Source organism: Taeniopygia guttata, chromosome 5, assembly GCF_048771995.1.
Source record: "Taeniopygia guttata chromosome 5, bTaeGut7.mat, whole genome shotgun sequence".
NCBI lineage: Eukaryota > Metazoa > Chordata > Aves > Passeriformes > Estrildidae > Taeniopygia > Taeniopygia guttata.
Genome location: NC_133030.1, coordinates 41,262,168 through 41,277,894, shown reverse-complemented (window position 1 = coordinate 41,277,894; position 15,727 = coordinate 41,262,168). Strand labels below are relative to the sequence as shown.

The window sequence follows — 15,727 nt, the reverse complement described above, 5'->3', positions numbered from 1 at the left end:
TCTACTCTAATTGGCAGTAAATTAAATTAATCTTCCCCAAGCTGAGCCTATTTTGCTCATGATGGTAATTGCTGAGTGATCTCCCTGTTTTTTATCTTTGTCTCACAAGCTTTTTCTTCACACTCTTTCCCTTTGTCTGATGAGGAGGAAAAGTGAGATAGTGGCTGTAAGGTGATCTGGCAGCCAGTCACTCCCAACCCATCACAGCTGGAATCGTGGGACATCAAAGCATCTAGCATAGGGGAAATCAAACTACAGTAACAAAAATCTTCCTTTGCCATTGGTTATATCTTCTCTCATACACATATTTAAGTTTCTTTGGGCCATAAAAGTAACATTTCAGAATAAGTTCTGGAAGAAATAGGAAGGCCCAGGGATACGACAGTTGCTGCATACCTGTGTCATTTTTTTATCCCAAATGATGTGCTTTTGGCTGAGATCAGCTCCACCATAGACCATTGCTTTCTGGTTGCAGTCTTACAGTGAAAGTAAACATTTCAGACAGATGTTTGCCAGTAAATTGTCTTTTCAAATATTTCCTAGCTCCTGTGTAGTACCTGCGTGTGGATGTCTCAGATACCCCTGGGATATCTTGAATGGCACATTTAGACAACAGCAGTAAACCCCACACAGCCCAAACAAGTAAGGCTCTTGGGAGGAGGCTCATTTCCCTCTTTTCTATGTGATTAAGGTCTAGGCCATTCCTAATTCACCTACGAATTTGAAACATTCCCATTTCAAATTCCCATTTGAAAGGAGAATCAAGAAAAAATTTACATTCTTATATGTTTCATTAAGACACATCTTCCTGCTGTTAAGCTGTCAACTCAGTGTCAGAGGCTTCCCATGCACTGGGATATTGTGACTGAATTAATTTCATAATTTTTTACCAGTTTAGCAAAATTATCACCACTTACTTTTCCCTTAACCATAAATAAGCACCATTCCCATATTTTCCTTCTGTTCATCATGGAATTCTTGCCAAGCTTCCTCCTTCTCCACACCCTCGCCCCTTCTTCTCTTTACTGGGAAGTTTTCAAGGGCATTTGAAGACAATGTAGAGAAAAATCATGACTGATCTACTCATGACTTCTACGGCAAGAACTGCTGCATTACAATTGCATGGGGAGACAAAGGCTGACAGCCTTTTTATGTTTCAGCAGCAATTTTAGGCTGTTAACCTTGAAGGCAATGGCAGCTGCTGACCCTCAAAGGCCGAATCCAGTTAGCGCTGAGTCAGAGAGTGAAGGGCTGAGCAGCTCCAGAGCCAGCCAGGTCAGCAGCAGCAGGGGGGCTCAGTGCCCCAGAGTTTGTCCCCTGACTGATAATTTCTTAAAGCTGCCTGGGCAGAAATATTGATTCAAGCCAAGTAACTTGTTCTTGCAACTTGTTTCAGGTAGCAAAGTAAGGTACCCCATGAATGTACAGCTAATAACTCAATTTAGGAGCTATTCTTGAAGGGCACAAAGTGACTCAATTCACCAGGACTTCCCTGGGAGTTGATGGTATTTGGCACTCTGCAGGGTCAAGCTCTTAAAACAGATATAAATGAAAGACTCCCGAGTTGACTTTTCACCAAGCGATGCAGCGAGGATTGGTCTGACAGATTAAAGTTATAAAGCCAGGTAAAAGTTCCATTTTAATACTGAATATTGGCCTCTGGTGTCTTGTAGCTGACAGACATCTGGCAAAATTCTGCAGTGGGTGGGAATTCATCTATAAGGGTGCTTAATTTCACTGGTAATTTGGCTGAAACAACACAAGTAAAGCCAAATTAATTCCATGGTAAAGCTCTGAAGATACTCAGTTTATGAGACTAAAGGACTTAAGCTACACTCTTCTGTCTTTAACAGCCGATTAGTCCCTTGAACTAAACCTACTGAAAAATCTTCAGTGCTACACTTATTGAAGCCTTTATTATTTGTTCTGGGTCTTTGTTATAGGTTGCCCTTGGAGCTTTCTCTACCTGATTTTAATTAAAAATATATATGAGCTTGGGAAAGTAATACCTGAAACAAAAAAGAGATTTGTAATGACAACAGTACAGGAAATACTAATTTGTATTCAGAGCATGGAAGTGATGAGTGTTATTGCTAGCTGGCACCCTTGATACCACAGCCATATTGTTCATCTCTGTACAATCCTGGTTCAAGCCCCATTGTCATTGTTGTTATTGCTATTTCTAGGCAAATGCACTTTTGGGTTTTAGATCAGATCTATTTGAAGACTTTACTATTTTCTTCTTTGCTTTCCTCCTTTTCCCCTTGCAACTGTTGTTGCACTTCACGGGGAAGGAGTTTACTGAAAGGTTATACACTGGCTCCAGGACTCTCTGAGCTGGAATTGTCATCCTGCCAATCCTGTGCAAATAGGATTTTCATTCATCAGCTGCTAACCAGCATAGGACAATTAAGAAACCTTCTTTTCAGTTCTTAATCCCACAAAAGTACCCTTTACGTAACATCACACCCTAAAACTGTTTTGCATGTCTCTGGGCTGGGATCTGGGTGCCCTGCCCAAGAGTTCAAAGGTATTTTATGAGGAGAAAAAAAGGAAGATGACTTAATTAATAATATTTTTTCAACATAGCTTGTCCCTAAAACCAGCACAGAAGAGGATGTGATGAGTCTTGCAAGGTGTCAATTTCTGAACATTGGAGTTTTCCCTTATTAATTTAACCTAAGACTTGTATGTAGTCTAATCACAGAGTAAAAGAACAGCTGTTAAGAACACTAGTTTTCCTTAAATTAAATGTGTTATAATGATGACTGCTTCTCTGAATATTCCTACACTTATTAGTACAGCAGAGTAATTAGAAATACTTACTGAAAAACAATATTAGTAGATTGCATTTACTGAGTACAAAGGACATAGTGTTACAAATTGTGCTATAACATGAATATTTAAAAGATTGTAAAGTGACATTTTTTAGCACAAAAAAGTGGCAGTGTTCTATTACCCTCTTGTTCAGAAAATCTGTCAAATGAGCAAGTGTAAACAGCAGTTTGAAAACAGTTTACGCCTGTGTTCACATTTTATTAATCATCACAAACAGATTTGAGATCAGATAATCTGTATGAAGTATTTTGATGCTATTTGAAGATAAAAACTTGAAAAATTACATGTCCAGTTCTGATTACACTCCATTTTTAATAAAAATTATAATCATAAAGAGATTTGTTGCAGTGTGTTAAAATACCATAGAACCTATCACTTTGCTTATATCACTTAAGCATTTGATCTGGAGACAGGAATCAAAACCAGGCTGATTCTGCTTGTGCCACAAATGGTGCCAGAGGAGGTCCTGTGCAACCAACTCACTGTATCACTCAGGGAAAAGGAATCTGCTCAGCTGCCCCTCAGGAAGGCATTCATTATTGTGTCTCTCCCAGCAGAGAATTCATAACCATCTGGCTTCCAATTAAGCAAAACATACAAAAGTGCTTTTGCTGCTTTCAGCTGAAGCTGATATACCCTCCCTGCAGAACTCAAAGAACTACAGACAAAGACAACATTCAATAGCTGAACACAAGACACCATGCTGGAAGTTCAGATGTTTATTAGAGAAGGAATAGCATTGGGGACTTATTTCTAAGTGTGTTTGTTTCTAAATTAAACATTAAATTTGGTAAAACATTGAAATATTAATTTTAGGCAAGGACTGGAAAAATAATCACTTCCCTCCCAGGAGCCTGATTTCAGGATAAGGTCAAGTGACCTCCACCAGAGAAATGAAAGCCTCCTACAAGAGGTATGGAAGCTGCTGATGCAGCACCAGAAGGCATTTGGATTTATAACAGCAGCATGTGTGATACTGCCTAGTGAGTACCATGGAGTTATGTGCTTATTTCTGGTCCTTCAGTGTACATGCAACCTCAGAATTTGTTGGAGTGATGATTTATTAAGTATTAAAGGCATTCCTCACCTGGCAGTATCAGAGCTTTAGACAGCAACACATTTTCTTGTTCACCAAGATGCTCATCCACAGACAAGAAACTAGAGAAACAGGAAGAATTATTCAGCAGCACCAGAAACAACAGAAGATCTGCACGTAAAGCTTGGCAAGGCATCTCTGAGCAGCACACTGAGCTTGTAACAGAGCCCAGCTATATTTCAGAAGCACAGACAAGATGTTTGTTCTCAGATAAAAGGGAGCAACATTTCAACAGTCTGAGACTGAGACCCAGAAACTGCTGAAAATGCTCACTTCTGCCTAAATCCATTGAGTTCCTGCTGTATCTGGATGGAAATTGAGCCTGAAATATAAGCAAGAGTTGATACCCAGCTTTCCAAAGGGAAAGGATTAATGAAACCCACAATGTGTTCTTCCTCTTGATCTCCCAACCTCATCACATGGCATTAGGAAAGAAAAAACAATAAAAAAAACAGCAATGAAGTAACAGGCTGTGAGGTCTAGCAGGTCCCCTTTCCTTTGCATGCTCACTCAGGATTCCAGAGGGAGATAGCTAAGGATGCACTATGGACTCATAACAACCTACGTGGGCAGGCTGTGCTGGGGTGGTGGGAGGTGTGGGAGGAAGGGAAGGCTGCCTGTGAAGCCAAACATGGGTGGCACAGTCCATTAGGGAGGAAGTGTGCCAGGGAACAGAGCCTGGTGCCTACCTGGCCGCAGCAGCCAGACCTAGAGCAGCTCTTGTTCTAGTGTGTTTGGACTGTGTTATAAAGCAATTTTGGTAATGTACCTATGGTAACTTCTTAATTAGATCTTAATAAAATACGCTTCTTAAAGCACTGCATGTATATCTGCTCCTAAGCACCTCTGTTGTGTAGAGGGAGCTATCAATGACTCTGAGTAAAAATGTATTCCTGAGACTATGGGCTGGAAGTACAGACACAGGGTGACAGTGGGTTAGACACCCAAACTGACAATTTCTTTGTCAATTTCTTTCTTATACAAACTAATATAACACTGAAGAGAAGATGCTGTGTTTCCCTCATCTGACCAGACCATCACAAATCTTTCTGGGAGTTTAAGCTCTCTTCAAAGCAGCTAGTCTAAAACTTCAGCTGATCTTTCTTTAAGCTTCTCAAACTGTACTTTTCATGTTTGCTACCTAAAGCAACTGAACTGAAACTTCTGAATTTTTGCATTAGTACTTGTTTCCAAGCTTGTCAAGCTTGAGAAGAAAGACAGACTTACCACTGGCATGAAGAAGAGCCTTATCCCCCAGCTCAGCATGCACTAAAGCATGATGAATTGCTGTTTAACAAAATTCCTTAATGCCTCAGGCAATAGCACAATTAAATCTTAGTTTTGCTTTCCCTTTTCCTTTGTACAGGTATGAAGCTTAGAAAGAGCTGTAACTGTTACAATATTCCAAATCCCTAGTGGATAGAGCCTTAGAGAGGTATGAATAAATGTCAAATATGTACTGGATTGTTCTGGAGCAGTCCAAAAGTCTAAGAAGAAGTAAGCTCTCCAGATTTCAAGGAAATAGTGTCTGAAGATAATATCTTTCCTTATATCATAGAATCATAGAAAGTTTTGGACTGGAAGACATCTTCTCAAAGATAATTGAGTCGAACCTCACATCATCTAGTCCAACAAGGCAGGCTTTGCAGAAATCTCTGCAATAGACTCACTAGTATTTAACTGAAGGGTCCTTTTTGCCCCTTGGAAGCATTTGGTGTTGGCTGCTATTGGAAACAGGACACTGAACAAGATAATATGCGTTTCTGTGTTCCCTTTTCAAAAGCAAAAAAAAAAAAAAAAAAAAAGAGAGTTCAAGGGAGTGGGTGTGACTTACATTTAAATGAATGTGATGTACCTGTGCCAGTAATAAATTGCTTTTACTATGTACTGCATAATTAAAGTAACACAGAAGAAATTGCTTGGACTCTTCTGAATGTGTAGGTCTGTGTAGTTAAATGCAGTGATTGTATCCAATGAAAGTAAACAATTTAAAGTGATTTGATTTTGAAGGACATGAGAACAGTAATGAGTTAGTAACCATAAAGTTAATTTTCACTATCTGCCTGCTTAAGTAATACATTTGACAAGATTGTTCGGTTGTGTATCTTTTCTAAAATTAAAACCACAGCATGAAACCACATCATTAACTGAAACAAAGAAAAATAAAATAGCTCACTATCAAATAATATTATGTTAGCTAAAAATATGGAATAACAAACAATTTCTGCAAAATCCATAGGCAGAACTCTTTATGGTCATCAACTACAAAACCTCTAAAACAATATCAAATCTAATATTAAACATTGTGTTTTCATATTTAGTCTAATAATGTTAGGATAGAGGCACCTGTAAAGAGCAAACCAAGTTAAGCTTAATAACAACAGAATGCACTTCTGTAATTAAATAAATATTAATAACTAACAGCTGAAAAAGTCCCAGAGAATTACAACAGTCTGATGTTTGGCTCTGCTACTTTTGTTTTTATAATGGTTCCAGTTAATTAGGGACAAAATTGACATAAAAATTTTAAGTGACAGTGACACTATTTCAGGACTAAAACATTTTCCTAGGTCACCCATATTTATGCATTCACAGCTCTATCTGACAAAACCTTGCCTTGAATCTTGGACACACCATCATCTACAGATTATTTTCTGTTCTGATGTTTCGGCCACAGATGTAAGTGCCTGTGCCTCTCCCGCCCTAGTAGCTATATAGTGATTTTGTCTGACCACCGAGGATTAAAATTAGGTTAAATTCACTGCAGCAGGTATACTGTTTCTGATTTGAAACAAAGTTTTCACTTCTGCAAGACTATTGTCTGTTCTCTTTGGATTTTACATATTTAATGGGAATTTATATATTTGATGGGAAAGCCTCCAGAAATACATTAAGAAACATAAAAATAATTTGTCACTCATCCTACCTTGAGCAAGGTAATTGTATGTTTAGTGCAGTGCTTTGTTCATTTTTATAAGACATGTGCCTATTGCTTATGTTCTTTTATTTTATTGTTATACAGCACTGCATTTCTACATCTGACATGAAGGTTATGGAATTCAGCACTAAACTTTCAAGGTTTTGCCCTGAAGGTAGGTGTCTATCAGTGATGCAGCTGTGTTCCCTCGGATGCTGTGTTATTTGAGGGTCTGCATACGTACACAATGTACTGCAAAATAACTTATTTTTACTTTCTAACATGATGAAGAAGCCATAGATCAGTAGAAACTTACACCATGAGCCTAGTGAGCCCCAGAATACAAAAAAAAAGAGGATTGCACACATTTATTTTGCTGTCCCATTTTCAGCATTTTGTGAATTAGGGCTACAGGTTTCACGTTGGCATTCAGGAGGTCATTTGTCACACACAGAGAAATAAATTAGAAGGAACATTAATGGTGACAAGCATACAAGGCTACTGAACAGCAGAAGCATTTAAATCCTGTTGGGAATGAGATAACAGTTTCACAGACCTCTAGTCCAGTTGCCCAAATCCAGCATATCAGCAAAGAATGAATTCAAGCACACCTCTGAACTGTCATTGCATAGCTTCATGTATTTATATGTGTAACTACACAAGTCTAAAGGTCTACATAAAGCCTACTTTTCTAGGAAGGGTGTTTCATGTAATATTTGCTTGGCCTAGAAAGAAGCAATTTAATTTTTTTAAGATTCCTTAATCCTGTTTAATTTTTTTTTCCTGAGAAACTAAAAATCTAGTGACAGTTAAAGACTTGTGTTTATGGCATAGTCCCTTCACATTAAAAACAAAAAGAAAAAACCAAGAGAAAAAACCCTGTGTATGTTGCATGACCAATTATAATTAAACCAGGAAGTTAATCTTTACAGTGTCAGAAGGACAGAATAAATTCTCTTTGTAGTGACTAATACAACCAGTTTGGCAAGAGGATTCAGAGTCTGAAGGTTTATCTCATCTTCTCTGTCCTTTGTTTCTCTCCCACCAAAGGAGTCTGGCAAAATCAAAACCACCAACCCATCTCCATTCCTGTTTCGCTGTTATCTGTTGTGAGCAATGACTTGAAGTCACAATTACTTGTGACTTCACAAGTATCTTGTGAATCTTTGGGAATCTTTGCTAGAATATAATGTTGAGATTTTAGCTGAGATTAAGTATGTTAATTTCCCTAAGTTTTCTTATGCTGACATCGAAACTCTTTGGGAATTACCAAAGTAAGTAATTTTTCATTTTTTTCCCTTTAATATTTAAATGCCGAAGAATACAAATCTCTCTTTTTGTACCCTGGTGCAAAGCATGGGTAAGACTAAAACAAATACATTCAAAAGTAGATAATTCTCACTGGTTTTACAGCAGCAACATTGCCATCTTGGTCCTGATATAGCAAGAGACTAGCACAGAACACTTCAGCAAAAGCACTGTTTCTCTAGATATTTCTGTAAGAGCTCTTTCCTTTGGAATGCAAATTCAATATTGCAGACAGGCCTCAATTTAGTATTGACTTCAAAGGGACAATCTCTGTCAAGTGTCTCATGTTCCCAGCTTGTTTGAAGATGGAGATGTACTGACGCCCTTCCTGTCAGGGAAGAAGGAAGGAAAAGAGGTTTGTTTAGTCCAAATCCCCACTGGTTGCTTTCCAATACATCAGAAAACTGGTATGTAGTGAGTCTCTCTAAATAAGAAAAAGGAAAAAAAGTCAGACAGCTCAGTGATTAATATGCTTACTTGAATGTCAGAGATGTATGTTCAAATGGTTCTGTCAGACTGTGGAGCAGGGATGTGAAGCAAAACTCTGTGCTTGAGGAAAAGATCAGTCAATCTTAGTTGGGTTTCTGCATCTGTCTCTCCTGACAATTTTTTTTTTTCCAGTGGATATAAAATACAGAAATAATCACTGCAGCAGAAGTAACTCTGCTTTGTCATGAAAAATGCTCTAACCTCCAGGCTACAGGATTTCCTTTCCCTGTCCTTTTGTGATCTGACTGCATTTTGTGCAAGGCTTTATGCATTAGGCAAATTAAGCTGATTTTATTCATCGAGATCAAAGAATAAGCATAATACAGAAGTGACAATTCTTGTCAAATGTAAAGTCAAGCTGCACACACGTGTCTAATGGGAAAATGTAAAGTAATTTACAGGAAGGAAAATCAGTGTGTTTGGGAGGTGCCTCTATAGGGTTAAATCATGGCATAGCAGAGGCTTTGAAGACTCTTTAATTGGAAGTGGCAGCATGATGCCTAAAATCCTTTATGAATCCATTTGGACACTCTCAGGGTAAAATATGAAGGCCATTCAGAAAATACATCAAGTGGAAATGCAGTGTGGAGCATATCCATTTATTTCAATCCTTTCCCCCACCCCTCCATGTGAGGGCACAGGTGCAGTCCAGTGAACCTGTCACCTCATCCTTATACAGCCTCCTTGTACCTGACCTCTCCTTCCAGGAGAAGTGTCTTTGGCACACCCAGACTGCCCTGAGGGATCAGGCATAAGCAGAACGTGCTCTGCCAAGTAAGAACACCTTATTTGTAGCTGACACACAGGAAATATTGTTCTTGGGTTGTTTATGCTTTATTCCCTGTGGCATCTGCTAATATATTCTTCGTCTGACTCTTATCTCTTACTGACACACATCAGAAGCACTTCTAAACCTCTGGGCGGAGAAGGGTTTGACATTTCTAGTTCAGATCAATATCACATCAGCAGAGATGAGTCAAACATTTGCAGCTCTCATTCCTGTATTATTTATCCACATTCAATTGTCTCTCACCTCTTATTGACCTTTTCTATTCAACTAATATGAAACCAAGGCCCTTTGAACCCGAGTGCCAAGTGGTGCAGCCGGATTGCAGGCTGTCTATTGTCCTGAGTAATGGGCAGCTAAAGCAACAGCAAGCAACATTCACCACTCGTTCATGCCTTACCTGGGAAAATACTGCTGAATGTAAACCAACCTCCCAGGGAACTTGGCCTGTTGGTGAAGCTCATCTATTAAATTAGATTCCCTAACCTCTCCCCCCAATTACAGCATGTCTGATGAGCACCAAGCACAAATTACTGTCACTGTTTTCATACCACATAGAAGTAGATAAAGTTATGATGGTTGAATCTGAAGCAAGCAGAGCAGTGATGACAGTCCCTTCCTTCATGAGCAGTACCTGAACCCAGGTGATCTTCAAGGGCAGCCTCTGGCATCACTCTAAATGACACCAGGAAATGAGGCCACTTTTTGTTTTCACATCCTATTATTCATGGCGTGTTTTAACTAGGATTATATGGACACTAGGGTTGTTTTTTGTCTTTAGCTAAACAGTAGTTAGGGCTTTATTTTATCATATGAATAGATGCATATCTTTCTCATGTGTTCCCAGAATATTAGGGGAAGAATAACCACAAGTGTCCACATACAGGCAGAATGGGCATACACATACATACCAGGTACACAATTTGCAGAGGAGCACTTTTCCTTTCACATACACACCCACCACAGAACAGATTAATGACAGGCTCAGGTGGAGCTCAGTCTGCACAGATCTACAAGAGACACAGGATGTTCATGTGTTTTGTGCAACCCTGAGATATTCATATCAGCAATACAAGGACTGTATCTTTGCTGCTACTGTATTATATAATTCAATGGAAATAATAAATCAATAAAACCTGGCTTGGCACACAACCATAATACAAAAAAAAAAAAAAAAAACTATATTAAAATAACAGAACCTGCTCATGATGAAAACATGATCAGGTCTACCTTGTGAATGTGTGAATTGCTTATGTATGGAATATGTGCCTGTGTTCTGAACTGATTTTTTTCTTGATATCTTTAGTGTTAATAAACCTCAGTCTTTGAAAAACAACATCTTCATGTGTCATAATAGCGATATTTGTTTAATTTAAATTAGGAAAAAACTGGCAGAGCTGCTAGGATTTTAACCTTCACATGAAAGAAATGCAGGTAAGACACATCCACTACTTAGATCATGAATCATTTCTGGAAAATAAAGTTAAGATATTAATTTAATTTTCCTATTTTAATTAGACACAGAGTAACACCCCAGTCCTGACTATTCCACATCCTGGTGTTTGGGAAGTCCAAAATCAGACACTAATTTTTTTTCTTGAGCGTATCTGCATTCAAAAGGGACTTCCTCTAGAGCATATAAAGAACTCCCTTGTCTTTATTTCCTGTAAAATTTCAAGCTCCTAGGTACCAACTGATTGAACCATTTAGAATAGCAAAACTAAGTACTGCTGAACACACATTTAACACACAAGTGCAAAAGACAGTACTGTTGGCCTTTTTACCATGATAAACAGGAAGGGAAAAAAAGCCATGTGCCAGCAGCAAGATTCTCTTCTCCCCCTTCTCTTCTCCCCCTTCAGCAGATACTCTGCTTCTATGTCTTGTGAGCAAACAATGAGGAACATTTCTTGAGAAGGAAATGCTTTAAGAATTGCTATTATATAAAAAGGGAAAGGAGGGAAATGCATTATTAAAGTAAACTAAAGCCTTTTTACTCTGTCTAGTCTCACAAAAAGAATGGCAATAAATATTTCCATAAAAGGTATGCTTACCTCCCATAATCTCCAAGACAACAATTATTTCACTAGGCTCAGAATTTTCTTCCTTCCTTTTATTTTTTTCATTTTGAATTAGCTACTTGTGTAAACAAGCATCTGCTGCCTCTCCATCTCACAGCTGCTCCTTCTTGCTTTTATTCTTACTAGTCTGTATCCCTTACCCATTTTCAAGCAAATACTACGAGACACTCTCTGAAATGGTCAGTCTGGGCAAAAGGCCAGGAAGTGAAATCAGCTCTTTACCAATAGATTTCCTTCTATTTTACTTTATTTCCTTAGGAAATTTTGTCTCATCCCAAAAAGCATGCCAGTCCTAGAACCCTTTTGTGGAATTACAAGACTATAGGTAGTTACTAAAAATGTAGGTGTTTCTTACTTCAAATGGAAATTCACTGATTTCAAAAAATGCTTTTATTTAGGTCAAAATCTGATAAAATACTAGAAACATGTAATAACATTGGGGTAAATCTGAATTAGTCCCTAATTCTCCTCTTCTGTTTGCTTTTTTCTAGGATGAGAGGACATCAGAACTCAGCATTTTCCCAGGCCACCAAAACAGTTTACATTGGCTACTGATAGTACCCCAGTGGACCAGGAAGCAAATCGCATAAAGGTGGTGTTGAACTTATCACAATGATGCTTTCTAAGGGTGGCCTTTGAGCCACAAAGTAGCTTCAAGGCTATGAACATCCCTCAGGACACAGTGTGTCTCCTGCAGCTGCCTAAAAGAATATTCTTGAAGACCCACATGCTGACTTTATGCGGTAACTGCCTCTTTGGTTGTGACTGTCCTTTGCTCTTTGCCTACAGTCTTGTAGCACACGGCATCAGGCTGCTGTGGGGGCTGCCCGGCTGTGCAAACACACCCAGGGCCACCAGCAGCAGCTCACACCCCAGCGTGCCACACTGGGCAGTGACAGCACGGACACACGCTCCCTCGACCACTCTGGTACTTCAGCACTAGTGAATGATCTCACTTCTCTCTTTTCTTTTGATTTCTTCCCTATTAACTTCTTTTTGTGTACACTCCTTATTTTCCTGCCTATTTTTCTGTTTTGGTTTTTTAATGTGCTGCAGCTTTCTATTCCTTTAACTAACCATGTGCTGATTTCTCTCTTCTCTTCTCTTCTCTTCTCTTCTCTTCTCTTCTCTTCTCTTCTCTTCTCTTCTCTTCTCTTCTCTTCTCTTCTCTTCTCTTCTCTTCTCTTCTCTTCTCTTCTCTTCTCTTCTCTTCTCTTCTCTTCTCTTCTCTTCTCTTCTCTTCTCTTCTCTTCTCTTCTCTTCTCTTCTCTTCTCTTCTCTTCTCTTCTCTTCTCTTCTCTTCTCTTCTCCTCATCTCTTCTCATCTCTTCTCATCTCTTCTCATCTCTTCTCATCTCTTCTCATCTCTTCTCATCTCTTCTCATCTCTTCTCATCTCTTCTCATTTGTGCTTTCACTATTTCTGCCATTGTTTACTGCAAAATAGACCATATGGACATACCTAACTCCAGTTCTTGAGGATCCCCTCACACCAATGTATATTCAACACAGAGGTCACGTGGGGCCAGACTATGCTACATAATACAGGAGATGTGAAGAATTTGAAGGCTGGGATTAAAATAGTATGAATTATTGAGTCAACAAAAGGAAGGGAGTAAGCTAGAGTGAGAATAAAAAAATATTCATACTCTACAGTATTTTTGGAAAAGATTTAGTGTGTTTAATTTGAGCGTTCTGGAGTTCATTTCCCCTAGCTAATTACAGAATGGAATCTTCCTTAATGACTTATTAAAGATGAGTGGAAGTGGTAACAGAATACATATTTTTCTTGCATACTTAGCAATGGAAACATGAACATATAAAGTGATCAGGCTTTAAGGGGAATATATGCATATGCCACATAATGCGACAGCCACATCAATGCAGTTCATCTACTAAATGTCCCCTTAGAAGGTCAGAATTAGTTATATTTTATGTCTATGCCATAAATGTAATAGATATACCACTGCGTTCATACAAGCAGTTAAATATAATTCCTTGTTATTAAGTCCCATAGCTATGTGATAATGTCACTGGAAATTATTATTACAGTAGACAGGGACTTGCATGACCCCTGCTGGGTTGTCTTTTCCAAACTCTGTAAGTGAACCTTGTAATCTACGAAGTCCTTTTGAGAGATGAATAATTAAATTCTTACGATCGTGCAATTTGTTACAATAAGGCAGAAATTCTTATTTTAATTTCCTATCCTGTTCTCTGGAAAAGTAACAAAAGCATGCTGGATTCTACCTGGCATTTTTGCTCCTTGTTGCAGGCTGTTTGACTGAATGCAGAGAAATTAACGAGAAATCTTGTCACTTGAAATAAGACGGTTTTCATTGACTTCAAGACATCTTATTTTTAAAATTAATGTATTTTCTTAAAGAATAATAAAACTGTTTAGTGAGAAAATACTTTGCCTAAACACAAGTTACATGTGAAATGTAGGGCTGCCTTATCTGATAAACCATATATATATATATATATATATTTACATATCATACCGTAATATACCATATATACATTTTATATACATATGATATAGATATTGTTTCATGGAGCCCTTAGTGACCAAAGGAGAATTTAATGCATAATTTTTGAGGCACACTGCCAAGTGACAGCAATTTTCACTTGTTAAAAATACCTGTTTACATTAGGTTATTTAAATTATTACCTATATCTTAGAAGAACATGGAAAGATGGGAAGTAAGTTTTGACTTTAACCCACAACAAATTCAGCAGAAGGATGTCTGGATCCAGTAGAGATACTTGTTGGGATTAGAGGGAAGGAGAGAGCTCACAGGGACTGTACAGCCTGACCACAGCTAAATGGTGTAGACTCTGCAAGGCTGCAGCACACTAAAAGGCTGAAGCCATGCAAACAGGCAGTGTTCCAGAACACTGATCTGCATTTCTTGCTCCCTGTCCATATTTTCCAGCCCCAAACAAATCTGTATCATGCAACAAACCAGGTGATAAATGGAGGTGCAGATCAGCAGCTCTCCTTTACACTAGCAGAAAAGATAGCTGCTTCTGATATTAGATACTGTCTCCAGGTTTTGTTGCATAACAGGTAGACAGATCTATTTCTAGACATTTTTCTGTATCCCCTTTGGGGAAGAGAAATTTACTGTCCTTATGCTCTACACAGTTTCATGTGACATGATCATTTCACTTGTCCCCTTTGAAGCAAGGCAGATGTCTTTTTACTACACCATCCATCTATCTCTGAGAAGTAAAATATGGCTCTTAGCAAGATCTGGATATTGTATCCCTCAACAAGACTACTTCTAATGAAAATACAGCCCTTTAGGCCCTAGCAGTAGCAAAGTATATGCTGATATATAGATGACGTATTTCCTGGTTATTTGCAAAAAGAATAGTTGCAAATTGCCTTATAAAAATACAAAAGGAATCCACCCTAAAAGAGAAAAGTAGTTTTATTAATTCAGCACTTCTCACACAGCTCCTTAGTAAAAATATATGTGCTATTTTAAGATAGATACAGTTATATAATGAAATGTAAAAAAACCCAAAACTTCATGGCTCTTATTAAAATAAAATTAAAGCAAACCACTGTTTTTTCAAGGGCTAAGACCTTACAGGAAAAAGACTAAGGAATGACTATGTCTAAATAAGGCTTTAACTATTGAAAGCAACAGCTACATTACAGCTCATACATCCATCAGTTTTAACATTTACGTTTGTGTACTAAAACCTGCTTTATATGTAGAAGTTTGGTTGCTTCACAAGTGTGTGGGAGTAGCTAGTCCTTTCTTTCAAAAAAGGACGTCTCCAGAAAAAGCCCCATGAAGAGTGATTTTTTATTTACCTAAATGTAAGAACTAAAAAGAACAATAAAAAAACCAGAAGAGCTGTTTTCTGGAGATCCAGAAGACCTAATACTTTTAAAATATTTTGCAGGACATTCAGGAGCAGTGATGGGAAAGGAAAGCAGATATAGAGGCAGGTCAAGCAGATGTAAAGCCACTGCCTCTATTTTCAGCTGGCAAAAGCCTTCAGCTTTGGCAATACAGTGTTTTCATCCTTCTGTGCAGTACAAGTTCCTTCAATGAGACTGGACTGCCCAGGGCACTAGTGGCTAACCTATTGTTTCTAAACTGGCTTGCCAGTTTGCTGGTTCATATCTAGCCTAGGAAATTAAAGTCATGGCCTGTGTGAAATGAGCCAGTAACAGCCATCAATTACCTG

The 15,727-nt window shown here is 38.3% G+C and overlaps 1 protein-coding gene across 2 annotated transcripts in view; it reads right to left on the bottom strand.

Annotated features, from left to right (window-relative positions):
- The window catches only part of SSTR1 (somatostatin receptor 1), a 68,379-nt gene that overhangs the window by 36,983 nt on the left and 15,669 nt on the right, over positions 1-15,727 (bottom strand). The window contains exon 2 of one of the 2 annotated variants that reach the window (XM_030274684.4): positions 8,131-8,487. The exons of the other annotated variant lie outside the window; for it this stretch is intronic. The gene's annotated coding sequence lies outside the window, so the exon portion shown is untranslated. Of the gene's footprint in view, positions 1-8,130; positions 8,488-15,727 lie in introns of those variants that run through there. 2 annotated transcript variants of the gene reach the window in all.